The sequence below is a fragment of the Sus scrofa genome, chromosome 7 (genome assembly GCF_054392235.1).
Source record: "Sus scrofa isolate SSC_HxYL_T2T_F1_AM1 chromosome 7, Sscrofa_HxYL_maternal_Yorkshire_Landrace_v2.0, whole genome shotgun sequence".
NCBI lineage: Eukaryota > Metazoa > Chordata > Mammalia > Artiodactyla > Suidae > Sus > Sus scrofa.
Window position 1 is genome coordinate 16,870,001 of NC_139389.1, and position 23,509 is coordinate 16,893,509.

The following is a 23,509-nucleotide window of genomic DNA, read 5'->3' on the forward strand; positions in this document are numbered from 1 at the left end:
GCTCCACACCAAACTGAAAACTGGGGGGAAATTTTTTAGGCCTAAAAAGGAAGAAATGTAATGGGAGGTCCATAACGATAGACAAATTTGGTCATAAGAAGAGAGGGTGGTTGGCTAGGATCTATTGGATAGCCTTGATTGATGGAGGGCCAGTTGAGTTCTAGGATGATGGCTCCTTTGGCTGCTGTGATGATGATGGTGCGATGGTGATAAGGACACTGATACATACTGAGTACCAAGTGGATTCCAAGCATTGTGCTAAATACATGATTTATCTTAAATATTAGATAAAAAATATATATTTTATTAGATATTACATAATACGTACATATATAAATATATTTATAATTATAAATATTTAATTCTGATATATTATTTAAATGTAAAATATATGTATACATTATATAATCTATATATAAATGGAATTTAATACAGTAACCTTTGAAAAAGTGAAGCTTAAAATAGTTCAATAACTTGGCTTAGAGTAATGTTGCCTCCTAAGGGGCAATACAGATTACAATCCAGGTTTGTCTAATTACAGAGCCTAAATTTTAACCATTCTGTAATCAACAATTAGTACTTTATAAAATCAGGCAAGTTGGTGGCGATCCAGCCAAGGACAGACCCAGCCATAGTAATCTGATGAGATCTTTTACCTAATAAATACCTAATGAATGTTTTTTGATTTTTTTTTTAGCTTTTTAGGGCTGTACCTGTGGCATATGGAAGTTTGCAAGCTAGGGGTCGAATCAGAGCTGCAGCTGCTGGCCTACGCCACAGCCACAGCCACAGCAACATGGGATCCCGGCCATGTCAAGGCAACGCTGGATCCTTAACCCACTAAGCCAACCCGCATCCTCATGGATACTAGTCAGGTTCGTTACTGCTAAACCACAGTGGGAACTCCCTCTACTGAAAGCTTTAGGCACAATGAACTGAATGAAGAAAGATGGCCCGACAGGGAAGCCACCTAGAAAGTGACTGCCCTGTGTACATGCACCAGAGATTTGAGAATTTCCTCATCCTGTGGGGGTCAGAGCCAAGTATAATTTAAAAGGCAGGCCTTGTAGTCTTCTGGACCGAGCTAGTGACCAGAAGCTGAGTCTATGAAACTTAGCCAATTTGGGAAGCAGCGAGAATTTCCTAATTTTTAGGTGCTACACAAATACAAATATCAGAGTGGCTTGATCTAGAGCTCTATTAAGATAGGACTAGGTAAATCTCATCCACAAGACTGGATTCAAGAGATGGGTTCATGAAGAGGTTTTGAGAGGGCAAGCCTTAACTCATTTATGTTATAAAAACATAAATGACCAAGAGAAACTAATTCAGCATTCTTGTGATTCTTTAACTCTCCACTTTGGCTTCCCATAATCATTTCCCTGATACCGCATGCAAAAGAAAGACTTGAAAAACATGAAGAAATCTATTCCTTTGCTCTGAGAAAAAAAAAAAAATTCAGGAATCAGAAGGAAAAAGCCAACCAGCAAAAGTAGGGGAAGAAAGGGAAGAAGCAGAGAAGACCCCCAGGTCGAACAGCTGGTGATTGTTGAAGAGACTTTTCAAGGGCCTGCAGGAAAAAGAAAGAAAAGCTGGTCCAAGAATGGGGATAGACCTTGGGAATTAATTGTGATGCCCTGAAACCTCCTCCATCCCAATACTGACGCTGAGTTAACAGGGGACCCTGGGCTCACGGGGTGAAGGTTCACCTGGGCGATGGGGTTTGAGACTGGGAAGGGCCTCTCTCCCTTCATCACAAATGTGAGCCTTGTACCTTTTGAGTTAAAACACAGGATCATGAGGGTTTGCAGGCGGCCACTCACCACGTTAAAGAAATAATTAATGCCACGTGAGAAATAACAGTGCATTGTTTTCAAAACTCTAACCTCGCCATATATAAATTTTACGTAAAGAAAAGCACTATAAACAAATGTCCAATTCCAGTTAAACACTTCAGCAGGCATCTCCTTAGGGATAAAGTATGCTGATGTCTGCAACTTTGAAATGCACCAAAAAGTAAGAGGCTTGATGGATGAAAGAGGGGTAGATAGCTGGATATACATGTGATGAAGCCAGGACAGGAAAATGTTATAGAGTCTTGGGGGTTAGTATCTGAGTGTTCACAACTTTTCAGCTTCTCCGTATGTTTGAAATTTTTCATAACAAAAAGTTGGTAAGAGTCTCTTATGAGACAAGAGGTTCTTAAAAAAACAGTACACAGAAACAAGATTTTCAATCTTTTCAATCATATTCTCACATATGTGGAATCTAATAAAAATGATACGAAAAAACTCATTTACAAAATACAAACAGACTCAGAGATTTCAAAATCAAACTTAGGGTTCCCAAAGGGGAAACGTGGTGGGGGATAAATTTGGAAGTTAGAATTAACATATACACACTATTATATATAAAATAGCTAACTCACAAGGACCTACTGTAGAGCATAGGGAAATTTACTCGATATTCTGTAATAACCTATCTGGGAAAATAATCTGAGAAAGAATGGATATATCTGTATGTATAACAGATTCACTTTGCTGTACACCTGAAACAACACTGTAAGTCAACTACATGTCAATAACATTTTTTTTAAAAAGGCAGTACACAGACACAAGATTTTAAATCTTTTCGATCATGCTTTTTTTTTTTTTAAAGTGAGTGCTTTCTTTCATCTTTAGCTGTTGGTCTCACCAGCCTTCTTCTCTTCGGCAGCCTAAGATAGCACAACTATTGATAAAAGCATGCTTCATTACTATATCCCTAAAACTTAGGGGAAATTATACTCTGCCATTCTCCTCACCACATATATTAACCAGAGAAATCCCATATCAACTAGGAATATTCTATTTAACTGTATATGATATGCACCTGTCCACCAGAGTATTTGTATTGTGCAAGAGACTGCAATTATTAAGTCATAAAATGTGCACATTCTGTCCTAAAGCATGAGGCATTCTTGTGGATTCTGTGAGCAGGGTTCTGGGGGTTTACTTTTTTTTTTTTTCTTTTTGGCCACTCTGTGGCATGTGGAAGTTCCCAGGCTAGGGACTGAACCTGTGCCACAGCAGTGACAATGCTGGTCTTTAACCTGGTGAGCCACCGGGGGAATCCTGACTGTTTACATGTTAAATCCCTCTTTCTAATTGCAGCTGATGCTCTGCAGTGATTGGGGGTTAGGAGTTAGGAGGGAGGGATAACTTTACCTATCTTTCTCATGCTCACCAAAAAAAAAAAAAAAAAAAAAAAAGACCAAAAAAAAAAACCCAACAAACAAACAAAAAAACTCACAGAATAGTGTTAAGCCATGATTATCTGAGATTTATCCTTATTAAGCCCTGCTAGTATATTTCCACAGTTGATTCTTCAATTTTTCAAATTACTTGCAATTGTAAAGTTATCCTGGTAGTCTTTTTCAACTATGTGATGCTTCTCTAGGGCATTATAAGACATACTCAGAGTGAAAAAGTTGTCAATAATGACTAAAAAACTCTCTAAAGAACCTATTTTAAAATGCTACAATCCATTATATTCAATGCCTTAAATAGAGTTTGAATAGAAAATTTAATTTTAGAGAAATACTGGGGCCCTAGATGATGAATCTTTTTTTATGGAAAAACAAGGGAATTTCAATATCATGATAGTATTGGAGGCATCTGCATCATAAAGAAATAAACCCTCATTTTCCAAGAATATAAAGTACAAATACTTAAGTTATAAAATCATTAGCTTCATATTTGCTATGTTATCAAGTGAATACAACTAGTTTCTGATTCCCAAAAAAGTAAGAAAAATCTGTTTTCTAAATATTATTTTTTTGGCCACATCCATGGCATGCAGAAGTTCCTTGATTTCCAGTTATTCTTAGAGAATTTTAGGATATCTTATATTAGAAATATCAGACACATAAACCAGTTTGCTCAGTGATTAGTTACCTGGCTCCAGTGTTGACTATTGAAGAAACTTTAAATGCCAGGAATTAAAAACCTCATGCAGAATGTCAAGACTATAATGGGTTGATTTTGTTTTTTAATACAAAAGAAAACACTTTGGCACCTAAGCAGTGTGAGTTTGTGAAAAGCCCTTGGTCACTAACAGCCAAGCTTCTTTCTTGAAAGCTAAGAATAATAGGTGCAGTATTAAAAATGTGAGCTATCTCACAAAACAATATGGTAACACAATTGATCTCTAGTGAACTGCTTGCTATTTTTAAATAAAATTACTTACTATGTAAAACTGTTTTCCTCTGTCCTTTGAAAAGCCTTAAAAATTTGAATGTATTCAGATAAAGGGAGCAAAAACTGTATTTAAAACACTTTTTAAAAATACCATGTTTTCATTTGTCTTTAGAAAAACCACAGGGAAAAAAAGTTGTTAGTTATGCCCAGGGTAGTGAGAATAACAACACGTGGAAAGAAAGTACACCATAAAAGGCAAACACCCACTGAAACCAGACAACGAAGAACATCATTCACTATACAAAGGATGAGAAGTACAACTTACCTCCTTCTGACAACGGTATTTCCAGGGGGTGCGGGAAGGGGGAAAGCTGGGATCATGGGCTAGGAAGTCTATCAGAACTCAGGGTCTTCAGCAAAAACTCACAATAATAGGCAGGTAGGTTTCAACCCTACCTTTCTCCCCAGAGACGGTCATCTCTCAGAAACTCTACCTAGGTAATCAAACTTGAATCCCTCGATTGGCAGGAACCCACATGCTGTCTGCTCCTGAGAATAAAATTCCACCAGTCACTGTGCCTATGAAACGATGACAGTCTGTTCTCCACGGAGGTTTTAAGAACCGTGCCACTCTCTCGGGGTGGCACAGTGACCCAGCATTTGTTGGGGTGAGACTTCTACTTAGAGAGGCAGCAGACATGAACACAAAGCTAAGATGCAAAGTCTAGTCCCACTGCTTCATTTACTCACTCAAACACACACGCTCTTAATAAAGGCGGCACAGAGTTATTACCGGCTGTCTCTTAAACATCTTTTCAACCTGAGAGGTTTTTTAAGGCATTGAACCAGGATTATAATTCCATGAAAGGCTCTCTAACCTGAAATCAGACAGGGGTTTCAAAGAAGAAACAAAGATGAACACTTCTTGGCTACATTTTTAAACTCCCCTCCCTTCTGGCAAACACGTGCTTGTATACATTAAAATTAAAAGGGTGTATACATTAACAAGTCTATATTCTCTTATACCCAAGAATCAAGCCCAAATCCACAACAGGCTCACCATTTCCGGGAACAGGCGTTTGGTGTATAGGCACTGGAAACACATGCACGCACGCATGCACACACACACACACACACACACACACACACACACACACACAAGCCCAATGAAGAAGACATTGTAACCCAGAAGAATGTTCTTTGCTTCAGGAGTTAAGGTAGTGCACATACTGCCTCACTTTTGTTCCAGTGGCACAGAGATCCATGGGTGCCAGGCACGGTGACACACAATGGGCATTCAAACCACACAGTCTTAGTAAATTAGGTAAATTAGAAATCATTTGATGGTATTCTATTGTTGCTATTGTAATCACAGTAATTTTCCCTGGTAATGGTGCTTCGTGATGAAGAGCAGTTCTCATAGGATAATTGCGAAAGATACTAAAAGATTCAGGGACGCAGCATCTGGTTTTAAAAGCTCTTCAGATTCAAATTGGCATTTTACTTTATCTTGAAAATTTATTAGAGATTCAGATCATGCCGGTTTAAATGGAAAGGTGAAAGCAGGGTAATTTCAATCTATGAATTATTCAATCTCAGCCTGGCGAAATTGCCATCCATGAACTGATGCTCTGACAGTCCCTCTGCTGAGCCTCCATTACGCTTGTCATTTTTATTTCTTTATCTACAATCTCTTTCTCGGTTACCCAGCTCGTCCCTTAGGGCTCGGCTTCACGAACCAAAGTATTTCAAATTGCCATAACCTAAATGTGCGGCTGTCTCAAATTGCTGTCTCCACAGGCTGGCTGCCTTTTTTTCCAAATCATTAAAACACACACACACATACACACACACACCCATGATATCTGTTAGGCTCTTCGATTAGATAAATTAAACACACACACACTCTCTCTCTCACACACACACACCACAGAGGAGGGCATCATTGCGAAGACCAGTTATGTTCCGCTAACATCACAAGAGAAGATAAAGTGATGCTTTCTGCTTCCTTCTTTGTTGTCAGTGTGACCCATCCTAGTTGCATAACATCACGCCGGAAAGAGCCAGCAGTAAACAGGCTTGCCTGGCTCTCTGATTTCCAACCAGCGCAGATGAAGACTGCATGGAAGGCAGACTAATCCAGGCAACCGTATACTTAGCGAGCACGAGTATTTAGGAAAATAAGAAGAAGCCATCAGAGGACCGCAATTAAACTGCCATTCTCCCAGGCTCCACCTGCACCCAGACTGCAGTCGCAACGATTCTCCACTTGATGGCTGGTTGTGTCACTGCTAGTCGACAGCTGTCCCTGCATCCAGAGAGGACTGGGAAGGATTTAGGTCAGTGAGTCTGGTTTCTCCTTTGAAACCATGTTCTAACTGAGGAATGGGGATCTGTGCCTGGCCCCGCGACCAGCCTGAACTGGAAGCTAGGCGAGTCACACAGCATCAGTTCAGCGGAGGTTGCCCGCCCAGGCCCCAGCCAGACAAACCGTGGCAAGCAGCATCTCCTTTGTCCTAGCCTTTATTCCTGCAGATAGAGCGGCGCAGTATGAGAAGCCCGCAAACTATTCCCACAAGTGCCGGGGACCCAGCCGCGCCGCACCAGGGGCAGCCTGGCCACCGGGCTCCGAGCAGTACCTGCTCTGCTGGAAATTCACGCTGCCAAGTGTGAAGCCATCCTGTACCTTCAGATTGCTTCTCTGCTCCTGGCTAAACAAAGGTAAATACTCCTCACGTAAGACATGTCAAGTAGCAGCAGGAAAAGAACACTTTCAAACTCTTGTCGCTTTTTGCTTAGTGGTGTGCGTTGTGATGAGGAAACGGCAGGAGCCTGGGCTGGGGCAGTGGCGATGATGCAGCAGTCAGCTGACTCGCAGGGGGTGATCGTTCAATGTCCTCTACAGAAGCGGGCCAGTTTCTAAAGTGGCACCAGTCAGACGACCTTGACCGTGAAGCCGAGCTTCAGGAGGCCCGCCATTCACCGTCCCCACCTGGCAGTGCTACCCCCACACCTGGCAGGAACGTTTCACATCGTGTGTCTCTCAGGCAGAGTTTTTAACTCGCAGGCTTCAGGACTTAACTATTTCTATCCTGCTTGCTAAAATGGTAGGTGATTCTGGGGTGGGGGTGGGGGTGGGGGGGTGACCGTTCCAATGTGAAATCAAGGGAATACCTACTCACTGTTCCTATTGTTTGAGTTAGTTTCAGCATTTCAGCATCAAAAGAAGAATGGTGGGAGAGTTCCTCCCTGCGTTTTGGTTTTAAAAGCACACTGCTTTTTTTTTTTTTAAGCAGGTAAAAATTGCCTTGAGCCACTTGTACGCTGTAATGAACTAGTCAATTGTACCTAACGGAATGGCAAGAGCAATAGGGAAAATCTCAAAGGTAAATTAGTCCAGCAGTAGCCTTAAATCATGGTCCGGCTGCTATAAAGCTGTGTGCAGGCTCTATTGCAAAAGGCAGGTTGCGCATCCCAATTAATCTGACAATGGAGCAATAGCCTTATATGGTATTACCCCAGCGATGTGAGGAATGCTAAAATAAGAAAGCAGTCATTACCAGGGATTTGTTTAATGACTGCAATCATACTGAATTAATTTAACTTGCTGCAATGTTTAACAGAAAGTCAATTATAAATTTGTGCTAAAAGAATAACAATACTAGTATTTGCCTGGCACCTTCCTCTGGCATGACATCCCCTGAAGGTAATCTCATATCCCCGACAGTCACAGAGCACTCAGAATGTGCTAAGTGATCTACAGAACCATCATGACGAGCCTCTCAGGGGACAGGTGCTTGTGGTTCTGAGCCAGAAGGACATCTACCTGGATAGATAGTCGGTCGCCTGGATAGAGCACACAGAGGATCACCACGTTGACCTGTGCCAGTTGTTTTGTAAAGAGTCAGCGATTTTTCCCCCCATGCGCGCCTTATGAATTTTATTTTTCTATTTGCTTCTCATTTGATTCTGACATGAATCCCACTCGAAAGAGGAAGCTTTTGGATAGAAAACAGAGAGAGCAAAACTGGATGGAAGAGAATCTTCTGTGTAACGAGGGAGCCACTCAGAGTCTTGAGTGCCGTTTAAATAAGGACTGGTTCTACTTTGAAGTGGTGGGCTGGCGGGAGTGAGCTGCAGGCCCAGGCTGAGGAGCCTACCTGGAGAGAACTAAACAGAGGCCTTCTCTTCCTGTACCTTCTCCAGCTCTGCATCAAGAATTCAAATCTTAGAGTTCCTGTTGTGGCTCAGCGGGTTACAAACCCTACTTGTATCCATGAGGTTTGATCCCTGGCCCAGTGCAGTGGGTTGAGGATCCAGCATTGCCATGAGCTGCGGTATAGGTCACAGACACAGTTTGGATCCTGCATTGCTGTGGCTGGCTGTGGTGTAGGCTGGCAGCTGCAGCTCTGATTCAACCATATGCCTCAGGTGCAGCTTCAGCCATAAAAAGCCAAAAAAAAAAAAAAAAAAAAAAAAAAAGAATTCAAATCTCATAAATTCACCTTGCCTCCTTCTTTCAAAACCTGCTATCAGGAAATGAGCCCCAAGGGAGTTCTCTTGTGTCTTAGTAGGTTAAGGATCCAGTGTTGTCACTGCAGTGGCTTGGGCTGCTACTGTGGCTCGGGTTTGATCCCTGGCCCAGGAACTTCCACATTCCACGGGCACAACCAAAAAGAAAAAAAAAAAAAAAAAGCAAACAAACAAGAAATAAGAAATCAGCCACAAATGGTACAAGTAACCAATAATTTTCAGTGTAATTTCTTAGAGCTACTTAGATTTTTGAAGAAAATAAGGCTTCCAGAAAAGACATGGCTATCAAATAGGGGGATTTCAAGCACTAACGCTCTAGGTAGGAAATCATTTCTGGGGGGCAAGGAGGCAAGTCCATGTCTCCTACATCATATGACAGGTCTGTGCCCATGAGGCTGACCTCCCAGTGGAGCAGGTAAGGCTTGGCCTGGAAGCCGCTAAAGCCAGCATGTGCCCTGAATGTTTGTGTGGGTCATGGACAGAAAAGACCCTGGCAGCATCTCTCCCCCTCCTCAAGGGCATCCCGTTTTTCCTCACCATTTCTCTCAGGGCCTCCCCCCCACCCCCAAGGAAAAGTGGCCCAAGCACTGGTATTTTGTTGTGAGCCACACGGGAAGTCCAACCAAGCACTGGTATTTTAAACAAACTCCCAGCAGCCCCATCACCAGGTAATATTCGACTGTGTATCCAAGATGGAGAACTACGGATTAGATAATGCAATGTATTCCTTTAGGCACATGTGAATTTGTGGTTGGAAATTGAAATGCATAATATATATTTTAGTTGACCATGAGAATTGAGAAATAAAAGTGAGTCCTTAAACATGTCTATCTTTACTGTTACAATGCTGTACAAATCAATAAAAAAGAAACATTTTTAATCGAGGAGACCTATGTACCTGTACGTTCTCTGTAACTGGGGACAGTTTGGCCACCTATAACAGTCATACCCTCTCACAGAAATGCGTTTCTTCTTCTCCTCCAGCACCCTGTGTTGGGGCTCTCTGCTCACCTAGCATCCTCCTCGGTGGACAGAGTTCTTCGAGGGCAGGGGACATTTATCTTGACGGCCCCAGTGCCTTCACGCTGCCTGGCAAGTGGTATGTCTTCAGCGCTTCTGAAAAGATGAGGGAAGGCCAATGGATGTCTTCCTGTTAGAGAAGACAGCTCGGCAATATCCGAGTTTCTAAAACAAGAATGTCAAGCTTTCCCTTTGTTGTAGACTGTCCTGAAATAACATGTTTCACATTGACTAAAAGACTATTCACTTGCAACTATAAAATGAACTCCAAGTCCAGGGAGCAAAGACTTTTAAAAGGGGGGGATAGGAGTTCCCATTGTGGCTCAGTGGCTAAGGAATGTGACTAGGAACCATGAGGTTGCAGGTTCGATCCCTGGCCTTGCTCAATGGGTTAAGGATCCGGTGTTGCCGTGAGCTGTGGTGTAGGTTGCAGACACGGCTCGGATCCTGCATTGCTGTGGCTCTGGCGTAGGCCGGCAGCTACAGCTCTGATTAGACACCTAGCCTGGGAACCTCCAGATGCCGTGGGTGTGGCCCTAGAAAAGGCAAAGAGTCAAAAAAGGGGGGGGGGGAGATATATGGAAAAATGAATGACATGCTTTATGAAAGTCAATCAAAATCCCATTAGTAGCTAATGGCTATTAAATTTTAGTTAAATTTAGATATTTATTCAGAAAAGTAAGGCACATATTTTATTTTCCTTTTCATTTTGGAGACTGAGGCCAATGAGTGGTGGCTCTTTGTGCCTATGTAAGAAATCTGCCCTCTCCTAGCGCAGATGAGGGGAAAATTCTGTTCCTGAGCCCTTCTGGAAATCTCCATTTAGATATGTGCATGTCTTTTTTTTTTTCTTTTTGCTATGCACTCTCTGATAGTCTTATGAAGTTTATGAATCACTTCTCCACAGTGCTTTTATATGCATATACAATATAATAAGTAGGATTACAACGAAAACTAATTGTCTTAAATATGTTAGCTGAAGAACCTTTGCCTAAGAAAATCAAAATACTTCCAAGGTGAAATTGCAAAATCATTTTGATTGTCTCTCTTCCAACGATTACCCAATAAGAAAGTGTTCACGAAGAGCCTAGACAAGATAGAGGGGTAAGGAAGGAAACAGATGACTATATTTATTAAATTTCATTAAGCTTGAAACAGAATGTTTCTTCTCAAAAGTGACCTTTTTAGTGCCTAGCAGATTCCCCATTTTCACATTAAAAAAAAAAAAAATTATACTTTCCAAACTGTCAAGTCACATTATAGAGACTGTTCCTGAGGGGGGAAAAAAAAAAAAGGTGGGAAGGAGTTCCTGTTGTGGCTCAGCAGTAACAAACCTGGCTAGTATCCATGAAGATGTGGGTTTGATCCCTGGCCTCGATTTTGGTTAAGGATCCGGCATTGCCATGAGCTGTGGTATAGGTCACAGACATGGCTTGGATCTGGCGTTGGTGGTGTAGTCTGATGGCTGCGGCTCTAGTTTGACCCCTAGCCTGGGAATTTCCATATGCAGTGGGTGTGGCCCTAAAAAGCAAAAAAAAAAAAAAAAAAAAAAAAAAAAAAAGGAAGGGAATTGATTCCCCTATTCTCCCATTTTTTATTTTACTGATGAGGGAAGGCATGGAAGTTCAAAAACGTTGAGTCCTATTACTCAATAGCATGTGAGTAAAAAGGGAATAGAGTCCAGGACCCAAGTCTCCTAAACCTATGGCCTTTGGTACGCAAGGATGCTAAAAGCTGGGTACCTGAAATCAACCATACTGGGAATATTTACATTGTGTGAATGGACAAATGCTAAAAATGTAGGGTTGTTGTCTTTTCTGAAGAGTTGGTGTACAAGTCGTAATACCTTTAATTATGCCAACTTGTAATCATATGTTTCTTTGTTTCAAACCCAGAATCCCAAATGCTTAAGAAGATAAAGCACAATGGTTAAGTATGAAGCACTCAGGTTAGTGGGGCCGTCTCTGAATAGACCCTCTTGACCACTGATTATCTATGTGACCTTGAACAAGCTCACTCCCCTATGGGTCTCAACTCCTCTTCTATAAAACAGGGCTAATAATACTGTGCGTTATGTATATTCGTGAAGTGGTGCATCCAAACCACTTAGTGTGGATTCGCACACTGGTTAAGCTTCCAGTGGCTGTCAGTCATGATTATTTTCCCCTTCTTCCTCCTCCTCCTCCTCCTTTCTCTTATTCAACTGGTCATCATGGCAGATTGACATTATTTGCTCTGAAATAAATGAGGATATTTTTAAGAGATTATAGGCAAAAAAACACAACCAAAAAAGTCATATACAAGCAACTTAGGATTCTTGAAAATGGAGGATTACCCTGTGGGTAATAGAGATTTGAAGGGCAGGTGTTATTTTTGCATGAACTGTAGAATCTAAGAAAGTATCACAATTCAATGGAGAAATTATTGATGGACATATTTTCAGCATGACTGAGAGATTTTAGAGAAGCTGAATTAAAACCAGACACTGTAGTAGGGATCAACATACACAGGATGTGCAATCAGACCTCTTGCTTCTCCAGCCACGTAGCCTTGTGAGTGTGTTTGGACTCAGAGAGTCTAACAGCCAATTTACAAACCTGCTGGGACATACTGTATTTTTCAGGATTAAGAATTCCTCTCTTCATAAGATTGAGTTTCAGGGGAAGACACTTTGCCTAGGGGCTGGGGCAGACTAGTCCACGGATGCCAAGGAATTGGAACACCGAGTCAGCTCTATCCAGAGGGTTTCAAGCCAAGGAGACATCTCCCCTCCCCCTTTTCTGCTGGCATTGGCATGACCTTGGGATGTCACAGGTCTGTCCCATCCTTGGGACTCTCTGCAATCAGAGTGTTACTGAACACAGGACCACCATTCTAGGGAGAGGGTAGCAGCTGAGAAGAGGTGAGGGCAGAACAATGCTTACTTCTACCCATCCCAGCCCAACCACAAAAGAGCAAAAAGAGAACTGCGTTATCACGATGGTGCCCTAGGCTCAAAAAAAATCCCAAGGGAATATAAAACAAATTGGTGCAGTTCTCATCGACTGCATGTTACAAGTCGTTAAGTTCTATCAATTAAAGGAAGGATGAGTCCTCAGACTCTCCTTGCACCCCCTCCTCCTTCCGTGGGTGGTGGGTCTCCTAACCACCTACTTTGGACTTGCTCATTTTTAGCGCTGAGGGTCCACCCCCAGAAAATGCCATCCGATATGACAATAGGAACTCGCCAAATATCAGGCTGTGACCCAAGAGACATCAGCCTACCAGGCCCCGAAAAAAAAAAAAAAAAAAAAAAAAAGGTGTTTTAACCCAAATACCAATCCTGTATAATAAAAGAACCACAAAAAGAATAAAAGCAATTCCCACTTAGTCTACAGTATGGCCCGTGCACATGGCACATGATCATCTCCCTATCACAAGAAAAATAATCAGACACACACAGGGGTTTCTATGGCCAGAATTCTATGTTTTACATATAATAATAATTCATTTATCACCCAGAGCAGCACTATAAGGAAATTTTAATCCTATTATGTTCCTTTTACAACCCAAAGCTTAAAGACATGAGTGTTATTCAAACCATACATCTGGTAAATACAGGCTTGTGGATTCAAAGCCAGGTTGCCTGATCTGGGTTCAAATTCAAATCTATTTATATTCAAATACAGGCTTCTTCCAAATTAATGTTCAGTTGTGATAGTCTCTTGAGTGGGTTGGAAGAGCCTAGAGAAAGAAGGGGAAAAAAAAATGGAACCCAGACTTGGAGTCACCCAGGGGAAGTGTGAAAGTCTAAGAGTTGGTGAATAGGGAGACCCCCCCATCCCACACAAATTAGTAGAAAACTGGGCTTTTCATTATTGTGTTCCTTAAATGATATTTGAACACAGTAGCATGCTGGTAAATTGGCTTGCGTGGGGGTGGGGATTTTAAAGGCTTGTACTGTTTGTCAATTTTCATGGTGTAAATACTCCCACCATAGTTGATTTCAAGGTTTCAACAGTAACAACCTGTTTCAATGATTCCTGAATATTTAACAATTGGTTCTTGCTAGATAGCTGGAGCTGCCCTCAGCACATCACAGTTTGGGCCCAAGCAATGGATTCCCCTGCCACCTCCAGAAGCCATATCATTTTAGAATGCCTCTACTTTCAGGACAGCCTTCCTCTTTCTGGTTAAACTCTAGTTCTCGGATGCTTCAAGGTCTTAGATTACCTCCTGTATCTTTCTTGCTCTCCCTCTCAAACTGTGTGCTTGTACTTTTTGTATTTAATGAAACATGTTTTTACGTTTGTGGTTCTTGATTTTAAAGGAAGATGAGACATTTACATTGCTCTTCCTTTGACTGTCTAATAAACCTAAGAAATGTGTGTAGCTTTTTAAGTGGGAGCAACCCTTGACTGAGAGAATCGGTCAGCCTTTGGGAGAAATGAGGAGCCTGCAGATGTATGTTCACAGGTGCCCACTGCCACACACATCCACTCAATAATACTTACTGCAAGCCTTGTATAGCCAGGAGCATGTATGAGCACACTACACTCACCATTTTGGATTTGCACCTGTTGCTAAGGGCTCCCCTATGCTTTAGCCAGGGCAGAATATTTTGAGTCCTCAACAGCCATGCAAAGTCACTCTGTAAGTACACGATTACCATGAAGTCATGATATGAATTCAAACCTAGCAGATTAAATTGCAATTACCCTTAGAGAAAGCATGTAACTCTTGGGATAATCACATTATGGGTAATATTTTTTTAGATCTATGGGGGCACTAATTTGTAAAGAACATACAACCAAAGGAATAATTGCAGCAAGGGGCTAAAAGGTAATGACAAAATAATTGCATGTTATTTGATCCTTCCATGAAAACATGTCTAATAGAAGATTCCTCTAAACTGTTTCTTGTACCTGTGGAACATTTGAAAGTTATTCTTTTTCCCTTAGTTCTATTTAATGCTGAGCCATAACTCTTTTGAATAATCTTGTTTGCTAAAATATACTAAAGAGTAGCCTCTAAGCATAGGTTAGAAACTCAATGCGAAACTTGATTTTTCTCCCTTACGCTATGTAAAGGTTATTTGCTTTTAAAAGTTGATGGTGAATGCAGTCTATTTTGGAAAAATATATATAGCAGTGCAAATTTCTTATTTGTTTATTAAGGTAGGGATCTTGCTAGCATCTAGATGTGCTTGCAAAATGCTCCCCCAGTATCACTAACTTATTCCATTTCATTCTAATAACAAGTCTGACTGTATTTCTCTCTCTGTCTCCTTTCTCATGTCAAGAATGGAAGCTAAAAGACACCAGAGATAAAAGTAAATGAGTGCATGCATATGGTATGGAAGAGGGATCACTGAGCTAGGAGATAAAAGATACTGGGCAAATTACTCACCTTCTCCATCTCAGGCTTATTAATTTTAAGCTGAGAATGCCTACATTTTGTGAGTAATTCACACAAACGCATAATGCTTGTGAATGTGCTTTAAAAACCTGGAAGTGCTGTCTTAAAATACAGGCAATAATTATAATCATATTCTTAAAATTTTTGAGTAAATTATAGTAATCGAACACGATCTTACCATATACCACTGCTCCTTCTCCACCCCTCACTGCTCCTAGACCCTGCCTGCTTCCTATTCCATCCTGCCTTTGGCAATTTCTTGTTCTAATCATGCTTTGCAAATGGTCAAGAACAAAAAGCTGCAAAAAGCTAAATCTTGTAGAACTCTTATTCTTTGTTATCTTAACAGGAGATTAAGTTAATTACTGTTTCACTTCTACCTTTAGGACATTTCAGGGTTTTTCCTTGAAGGATACTACTGCTAGCTACAATCCACTGCATATAGACACTAAGAGCTAAAATTGGCAGAGGTCCTGTTGTAGCACAGCAGAAGTTAAACCGACTAGTATCCATGAGGACATGGGTTTGATCCCTGGCCTTGCTCAGTGGGTCAAGGATCTGACATTGCTGTGGCTTTGGCTGTGGCCGGCAGTGACAGCTCCAATTTAACCACTAGCCTAGGAACTTCCATATGCTGAGGGTGCGGCCCTAGGGGGAAAAACTGTTTAATTGGCAAGAATTAGAACTTTTGAACATCACCAGTATTCCTGATATATTCCAGGTGGTGAACTTTAGAAATATGTTTTATACCTGCAATTGAAACAAGGAGTTCCATGCCTTTGTAAAATTATCTACTTACAAAGCATTTTGCTAAATGGACTCATTTCTCTCCCATCCTCAGAGAACATGGCGCTGGGCAATGACAATCCCTGGGTAGAAGCAGAATCAATTTTCTGTTCTCTGATCCTTCATGTCACTAATGCTTATTCCAATGATAATTCAAAATGGAACCAGCCAGTGTTCATTTATCACTCAATGTACTACTGTTTCCATAATCAGTTAAACAGTGTTACAGCCATCAAAATTATTTCCTAAGTATAAAAGAGCTGAAGTGGTCAGTCTTCTTAGGTTAAGAATAACATAATGAGGAGTTCCTACTGTGGTGCAATGGGATTGGTGGCATGTCTGCAGCTCCAGCACGCAGGATCGTTCCTGGCCAAGCACCATAGGTTAAAGGATCCTGCATTGCCACAGCTGTGGAGTAGTCACAACTGTGGCTCAGATCTGATTTCTGGCCCAGGAACTCCATATGCTGCGGGGTGACCAAAAAAGAGAAAAAGAAAAGAAAGAATAATACAGTGAGAAAATGAGGAGTTCCCTGGTGGCCTAGTGGTTAAGGATCCAGTGTTGTCACTGCTGTGGCTCTGATTTGATCCCTGGACTGGAAACTTTCACATACTGAAAATAATAATAATAAAAAAACCCAATTGAGCCAATAATATCATGCAGAGTCCAGGTCTACAGTTTCAGCGTGAATTAAAAGACATATTGATTTAGTAGGAACACACATTTGTGAAAACTAGACTTTGTAACAGATGTATGAATTTCTGGATGCAAATCAGATAAGTAAGCAGCCCTTAACATTACAAGCATCCAAAAACATCCAGTTGTCAACTTCTTTGACTTATAAAGATGGTGGCCAACTACACTGGCAATGGCTGGCAATATTCAACAAGGTTTGAGATTGAGGAAGGTGTGAGCAGAAGGCAAAGAGGTGGAGATGGCAGGTGTTACATATTTTTTTAAGAAGTATAGTTAACAGGGACTCCCTAGAAGGAGTAGTTAAAAAGGTACATATTTCCAAATATGAGGTTGAGGGTGTTATTTATTTAGGATAGAACCTTTCCAAAGAAACTTATTTGTTGAGAAAAAAAATAATACAGAAAAAGTGATAAAGTTGGAGATAGGGAAGACAGAGGGTCAAGTGATGGAGTTCCAGAAAGATGCAAGATGGGGCCAAGAGCAAGGTGGCATTCACCATCCTTCTTATCCTCTGAAACTGAAGCACAGGTGGGGCAGGTGTTTGAAGGAATTACTGGTTCCTGTCTGTCTCAATGTGGTTTCCAGAACTAGGAGCAGCACTACAAACATGTTCTGATCAGAAAAGACAGACTGTTACCCTGCAAGATGTAGATTTTGTGATACTATTAATGGAATCCATGATTGAATTTACTTTTTTAGACAGTAGATCACTTTCCTTGGGAAACAGTGTAATGTAGAGGTAATTAATAAGGGCCCCGGATTTAGGTTCAAATCCTGGTTTAGCCACTTACTAGCTATAGGACTTTAGTGAAATTACTTATAATTCCCTATTTTCTCAAAAATAAAATAGGAATTATAGTGATAATAAATTTACCTCAGAGGATTACTATGAGAATTAAATAATAGCAAACATTCAAGAAATATAAAATATTGTTTTGATTGTTCCTACTATTTTTTTTTCATCTTTTGTCTTTTTAGGGCCGTACCCATGGCATATGGAGGTTCCTGGGCTAGGGGTTGTATTGGAGCTGTAGTCTCTGGCCTGTGCCACAGCCATAGCAATGCCTAATCCAAGCCACGTCTGTAACCTACAACACAGCTCACAGGAATGCTGGATCCTTAAGCTACTGGGCAAGGCCAGGGATCAAACCTGTGCTCTCATGGATGCTAATGAGATTGGTTTCCATTGAGTCATGATGGGAACTCATGTTCTTACTGTTCTTATGGTAAATTTAAATTAATAGAGATTTTTATATGGTGCTATTAAGAAATGTTTTCCCCATTCTCTGTACAGTTGATTCTTCTAGACTCAGGGATAAGACTTTAACTCTGCTGAATTCTTCATGTTAGATTCATTTATTTTTCTATTCTCCTAAGATCCTTCTGTGTTCTGACTCCACCATTCAGTGTACTTATTGTCTTCCCTGGACTGTGTGATCTGTGAATCTTAGGAGAATTCTGTGACATCCACTGCTATTACATACCCAATACTCACTTTTCACCTTCTTCTTTACTAACCAGTGATTGCTTTGGTTAAATTGTAACAATGAGCTCAATTAAAGTATAACTGACCCCTGAAAAACATGGGTGTGAAGTGTGGGAGTCCACTTGCATGCAAATTTTTTTCAAGAATAATACTACAGTGCTATGTAGTTTGTGGTTGGTTGAATCCATGGATGTGGAAACACAGATATGGAGGCTATAAAGTTACACCAAGAGTTTTGATTGTTCAAGGGTCACCTGTACTCTATGTCCCAGCATCCCTTGCAGCTAAGAGTGGTCATGTGATACAGTTCTAGCCAATGAGGTAAAAGCAAAGTCACTGGGTAGGCTTCTAGGTAAGCTTATTAAAGAGGCCAGATTCATGAGGATGAACACCAGATTCTAAGAAACATGGAGAGAACAGAGAAGTAGCCTGGGGCATGATGCCACTGTGTAGCAGCTGTGCATGCCCTTCACTAGGCATCACCAGAGTCTTTGTCTTGTGACAAAAACAACCTCTCTTTGGTTAAACCTCTGTCATCAGGGTTCTAACATTTGGCAAATGCAATTTCCATAGGCTACAGATGCCACCTATAGTCTTGTCTAGATATCTGGGGGGTGAGAAAGATACTTAAAATGGAACAGAGCTAAAGATAAAACTTCAGCTTGTTTTTTTCCCCAGATTTATTGAGATATAATTGACATAAAACACTATGTAAGTTTAAGGTACACAACATGATAATTTTATATACATTATATATATATATATAACGTATATTTTATCCCTGAGTATATTTTACACACACACACACACACACACACACACACACACACACACACACACACAAATAGCTCTAAGGCTTTTGTCAAAATACTTATAATTAATTCTCTATTTCCCCAAAAATAAAACAGAGGTTATAATGATAATAACAAGAGAGAGAGATTGTTCTCATGTTAATATCTTACTTTGTAAAAAATGTCATGTAAATAGGTAATTGCTTCACCTGTGCCAGCCTTATCTCCATTAAGAAAGGATATGGGAGTTCCCGTCGTGGCGCAGTGGTTAACGAATCCGACTAGGAACCATGAGGTTGCGGGTTCGGTCCCTGCCCTTGCTCAGTGGGTTAACGATCCAGTGTTGCTGTGTGAGCTGTGGTGTAGGTTGCAGACGCGGCTCGGATCCCGCGTTGCTGTGGCTCTGGCGTAGGCTGGTGGCTACAGCTCCGATTCAACCCCTAGCCTGGGAACCTCCATATGCCGCGAGAGCGGCCCAAGAAATAGCAACAACAACAACAAAAAGGCAAAAAGACAAAAGACAAAAAAAAAAAAGAAAGGATATGGATTGCATCTTATTTCCCTTATATTTGACACAGTGCCTAGCCCTTTCCTGGAGGGGTGGTATACATTCAGTAGAGATCTGTAAAACTGAAAGCTTTGAGTCTTGCAAAGATCAATTTTTTACGGTACAGATAAGGAAGCCAGAGCTCCTTGTCTCAACTCAGAGTTCCTTGTCTCAACTCAGAGTTCCAGCAAGCCCTAGAACCTGTGCTTATTCCCAGATTCTCAGCCAACGTTCACTGTACCGCACCACCCCGTTTGAATAACTTGTACAAAACTTCCTTTTGTCTTATATTCTCTCTCCTCAAGATCTCATTTTATTGTACCCAGGATCCTATTACTAACCTTCTAAATATCCTTGGGTATTAAGAAATTAAAGAAAGTGTTAGTTTTCCAAGTGAATATACTTGGACTCTGAGACCTGAGTGTCCTGTCCCCCATCACAGAGAACCAGTGGCAAGAAGAAAAATACACTTACAGGCTTTTGCAACTGTAGGGACCCCGGTGCCAAAAAAGGAAACAGACTGATAAAGGGTCTCACATTTCCATTTGGACTTGGTCGCCTTGTCTTCAGTCCCATGGTGGGGAGCCCAGTAAAAACGGATTTCCCCAGTGATGACCGTCACTCTTTCTAAATGGAAAATGATCTGTAGAATTCTCTTGCCACCCTGATGTGGGACAATACTGGCACAAACATTTCCTTGATATTTAATAACTCCCTCACTCCCTCCAACTGCTGCAGCTGCCGCACGACAGACCAGGGAGAGATTAGATATGGCATTTGCACCTGGCCAGCCATAAACTGTTTCTTAGTTGCACATGAAGGTTAAGGCCCAATTCCCTTCTCTCTTCAGACCCAGAGTGTGGAAACATGAAAGGGAGCTGTAATTATTTATAAACAATAAAAACTCCTGTGGCGTGTATAAAATGAATGGATTTATTTGTCTACTCAGAGTGGAAGCAGATGCTTTCCAGGTTGTTGACAATTTTGGTGCTGTGGTTAGACTCACCTCCTCCTCACTTGGTCCTTCATATCCCAATGTTAGACCCTAGGTTTTGGTTCTATCAGAGGGTACGAGTGAACTCAACATTGACTGAGTGTTCCGTCTGCTAGTTTCACCATTCTATGCTTCAACAAGAAGGACCTTCTCTTTGCAACTTGGCCTTGGTGCTTTCTGGTACATCTGCCTCTGGCCGGCCTCTGCTCTCACTCCAGTTTTTCTGACCCAGTATCAGTCCTGAGGTGGGGGAAAAGTGGGGCTCGGTTTGGCAAAGGGGGCAGAGGTGGGTGCACTTCATGGTGTCCTCTCCTTAATTGTGTTTGCTGGCTGGCTAGAAGCTCAATCAAAATGAATTTATAGACCTCTATAGCCAGCTGTCATCGGCTGAGCCACAATGTGGTAATCTGAGAGCATTTACAAAAAAAAAAAAAAAAAAAAAAAAAAAAAGACTATATTAGCCGATCATTTGAATGTGCTCCTTTTTTCCTCCCACAAATCCTAATACTCTATACTTTTGTTACCAATAGGTTATATAAGCATGATTCATTTTTAGATGTGAATAACTCTTGGACCACATGCAATTCAGAGATACACAAGAAACTACACTTCAAATGGAAATTTGCCCCATTAAGTAGCACTTTCCACTCCTTTATTTCTAGTAGTTTCCAAACTTTTCAAGTATGAGAGCCCATGTTTTTTACCTAATAATAGTTTTGTTTTAGTCCCTGTTGACTGAGAATACCAAAAGCTACCATGTAAGCAGCATATTTTGTATTTATTAACGATTAAAATACCAACTTATACATGAAAAGTAGTACTGCATATATTTCAATGCATTATTTATTCTGTCCTTGACAGTACCTGGTATAAATATAGATTCCAGGACTCCTTAAAGCAACTCCAAGGGTCCCCAGGGGTTCAAGGCCCTAATTATAAATAGAGTCACTCTTTGAAAAAAGGAATGACTCTTGCAGAAGGAATTTAGAGGGAGCGCTGGTAAAGTCATCTTGCAAAAACCTGCAGGATAAGATCTTTGGTACACCATGTTCCATAAGATAAAAGAAGAGAAAGCTGGGAAGATGGCATTTGAAATTCCAGCAATAAATTTAGGTGTTATGATTTTGCCATTTAGCCAATACTGTATTTTTTAATGGACAAGTGTAATTAGATAAAATTCCTAATCAGCTCAAATATTTTTATCTTCTTACAGTGCATAACCCTTAATTGTGCATTAGCAACAGCAAACTCTGCTTTAAAAGTCCTCATTTAGTAAAACTACACTAAATAAAATTCAGACTACATGATGCACAATCAGATTTAATATTTATATGCGATTATTAACAAATGTTGAACTATTATATATAATCTAAGATCATGTTCCCTCTCTTTATTCAGATCTGTAAAATAACACTCAAGTAGTTGGGTATATATTAAGTTATTTCTAGTCTCATTTTCCCCTTTTGATTCGGGGCAAGCAATGTTTTCTAAAAACTTCTCTGACTCACCTCTTAAAACACAAAGCAGGAGTTCCCGTCGTGGTGCAGTGGTTAACGAATCCGACTAGGAACCATGAGGTTGCGGGTTCGATCCCTGCCCTTGCTCAGTGGGTTAACGATCTGGCGTTGCCGTGAGCTGTGGTGTAGGTTGCAGACGCGGCTCGGATCCCGCGTTGCTGTGGCTCTGGCGTAGGCCGGTGGCTACAGCTCCGATTCAACCCCTAGCCTGGGAACCTCCATATGCCACGGGAGCGGCCCAAGAAATAGCAACAATAATAACAACAAAAAAAAAAAAAAAAAAAAAAAAAAAAAAAAAAACACAAAGCAGAACTCCAAAATAAATTCTAGTCTTTTCTTCCCTAAAAGGGGTGGTGAAAAACACCTTGTATCCCATTTTCTAGTAATCCTTGACTGTTCATATTTTCTCATGAGCGTCTACTCTTCCTGATGGAATTACATTTGGTTTGTAATCTAAAGCCCTGATGTTTCCACTGGGGGAGAAGACATGAAAAGATCAGCCTCACACCTAAGCCAAACTATTGCCTGGATTATCCTCTCCAGATAGCAAGCCTTAGAACAAGCAGAGATAAACTTCACATGGGCAGCTCCAAGGCTACACAGCCCTAGGAGGAATACTTCCAGACTTCCCTGGGTGCCTAGCTACAAAAATGATATGATCCGTGGTGAGGAAAGATACACATTCCCATGCAGAGTTTATCCAAGTTAAATAGTGATCCCCACCAGGCAGGCAGGGGACCTGATAACCTCTCCTAGTTGGGCTGCCCAGAAAGCTCTTTGAAAGCCAAAGGGCAGGATACGGACATAAACTCAACAGCCCTGACAACATGCAGTTAACCTTGCCACACACCTTTGCAGACCTTCCAAAAGGGCAAAAATCAAAGGCTTCCCTCCCAATTCTGTTCAGCAGCATGGGGCTGCATTCCTTCCACACTGTGACACCTTCCTTCACCCCAAATACTTTGATTCCTCCTCCCTGAGCCCATCACTGAGCCCAGTCCCCCTGGATTTGCATCCAGGTGCAAATTCATACAAGCAGTGGGACTCCTTCATCCAATGCAAATCATTTTGCAAGATCAAGATTCTTTTGCTAGGGACCATCAGGGCAGCCTCTAAGAAAATTTGCATTTTGACTGGTAATATAGGCATAGCCATGGGTTATAGAAATGAAGGGACAAAGAGATCATTACAAAATCAAATTAACAAACAAATGAGATACAAATATACTCTATTAACTGTCTACATGTTTTTTTTTTGAAACAGGAAGAGATCAGAATTTAGAATGCTGAAATGCATCCAACTGAAAAGGGGCAAAAAAGAATTTTAATGAATTACAACTCAACTTGAGATGCAGACTGGATAATTAGAGTCTCCATTATTATAACTCACTGGAAAGCTGGCTTGATTTAGCCCTCTTCTGATGATTTGTTGGAGAAAATGACTGTATTTCAAAGTAAGAGTTCCATATTGCTGGTAGTTTAAGACAGCTGAGTTATAAAGAGTATTCAAGCTAGTATTAGAAAAATGTTAACACATTTCCAACCAAATATCTTTAAATAGCTTG

At 40.9% G+C, this 23,509-nt stretch overlaps 2 protein-coding genes across 7 annotated transcripts in view; one reads left to right on the forward strand and one right to left on the reverse strand.

The window, feature by feature from the left end:
• The window catches only part of CDKAL1 (CDK5 regulatory subunit associated protein 1 like 1), a 951,913-nt gene extending 928,515 nt beyond the window's left edge, over positions 1-23,398 (forward strand). For 2 of the 4 annotated variants that reach the window (XR_014809711.1, XR_014809707.1), the window contains exon 19: positions 6,202-8,896. The gene's annotated coding sequence lies outside the window, so the exon portion shown is untranslated. Of the gene's footprint in view, positions 1-6,201; positions 8,897-23,208 lie in introns of those variants that run through there. The other 2 variants (XR_014809698.1, XR_014809714.1) reach the window with 2 other exon arrangements.
• LOC146401220 (uncharacterized) overlaps positions 1-23,509 on the reverse strand; it is a 159,387-nt gene that overhangs the window by 109,025 nt on the left and 26,853 nt on the right. The window lies entirely within an intron of this gene.